A 2,048-nucleotide genomic window follows, 5' to 3' on the forward strand; every position below is an offset into this window, starting at 1 on the left:
CTGGCAAACAGGTGGAATGTGCTATACCCGGATGCGCGAGGTTCATTGCTAGCAATACACATCGTATTGCACCGCGAATTAAACTAGTCTCTCTGGTTAGACAAAATCACTCTTCTAAATTATTGAGTGTACGTTGTGTCACGGGGCAGCTTGTGCGAAGCTGTGATCGAAATGCGATCTGCCATCGCCCGTACACATCCGGCCCGGGTCACGAAAGTTTTCGAACACCGGGTGCGGTATGTTGCGTCCGGGATAACAGGGAAGTCCAGGTATCTCGTAGAACAGACAGCCCTGGCGATTGGGTAACTCCCTAGAATACACACAACCATGGGTACAATGCGGTTTAGTATTACTCATTGTCAGGCTCGTCAATTTGTCCAAGCGTTTAATTCAACGTTGCTACAAACACTGGTTACGGGGTACGTCGGAAACGGGAGGCTGATGAACAACAACAAGGTCTGTGAATAAACACCGCGAAAGTTTAGGAGAGATTTCAGTAAATGAAACGCGTAAATATCACCTTAACACCATCAGTTCGTGCAGAGATAAACAAAGTAGCCCAGATGCGTAAGAAGCCATAAAATGACACGTGCGCTAGACAAGACAGACCCAAATAAGAGGCAATCAGTAAAACAAATCACACAGGAATTGTGATAGAGTCCAACATATAAAACGTTGCAAAGAATGAAAAATCTCAACCAGGAGAAATTCTGCCCCTGCTCAAAACGTAACTGGCTTACTGCACCGAAATTCGATTATTTTTATGCCAGATACATGTGGCCCCAACCTGAACGAACTCCTAGATCCTGACTGTGCAATGTAAGTACTCCCACAAGAGCAGAGGCAAATATTCCATTCGAAATACCCTAACTGGATATTTGTGGCCAGCACCGACTCCACGAACTTCCGTTCATCGAGAGCACGACTGAACTCCATGCCATACTGCTCCGAGATCACATGATAGGTGACGCTCACGTGAACCCTATACATTTCCAATAACATCCAGACAAAAAGCACTGCGATCACACACCTGCCATCACAGGAGATTAGACAAAAGACATTTCGGGGTGTAAATTCGTCGAACGAACGGAAGAATGAACAGAAACGGAGGCGGAAAAGGAAACAGAAACAGAAAAGACAACGAAATCAGTGAACGTGTGACACGCACTTGTCGTCGTTGTCGTGGGTGTGGTGGTCGCTAAAACGAGTTCGCATAAAATACAATCAAAAACGGTTGTTGGTTGCTAACCGCTAGGTGTTGGATAACCGGTTATTCAATTGTTTAGATGATGCACTTTTTCCTGATAAACATCTCAAATACAGCGCGAACGGAAAGGTGGGTGAGGTGGACCCAACAAAACCCACAATGACCATCTCACATCAATCGATGAGGAAACGCTAATCACACAACTACAAAGATTTGCGCAGGGACCAATATCTGAACGGTGTAGCCACATAACCAACCTATTCTTCAATCTCAGACCCCCGATGCAATCTGCGTATCGCTCAAATGGGTCAGCTGATTGCGAGCTCAACCGCAACCTACATTCAACATATCTGTCTCCGATGCTATCAACCACATGCAAACAAGGTTGAACAAGAATGTCACCCCAGTGGACAACTACCATCGATGAAATAGTCAAACATATGTCACACCCACGTATGCCTATTCACCAGAGCAGAGGAACCATGGAGGCCGCATCGAACAATGGGCCATCAAATTGGGATAGAAACGTTCAACCAAATAAAACCACAAGTCTATCATTCCTGATAGAATCAAGGAATGCATCAAACGGAAATTTGTCGTGTGCAACACTAAAATAATCGGAACAAAACACAACGAAATCAAACAAATGTCTGCAACGCACTTGTTGGTGTTGTGGTCGTCGTCGTTGGTGTGGTGGTCGCTAAAACGAGTTCGCGTATAATCGGATTAAAGCGTTTGTTTGTTTGTTTAATCTTGTTTAATCAAGTTGTCTTCAAAACCGCTAGTCGAATGTTCAGGTGATTCACATTTTTCCGTCGTCGTTGGTGTGGTGGTCGCTAAA

Source organism: Opisthorchis viverrini (genome assembly GCF_000715545.1).
Source record: "Opisthorchis viverrini unplaced genomic scaffold opera_v5_191, whole genome shotgun sequence".
NCBI classification, from domain to species: domain Eukaryota; kingdom Metazoa; phylum Platyhelminthes; class Trematoda; order Opisthorchiida; family Opisthorchiidae; genus Opisthorchis; species Opisthorchis viverrini.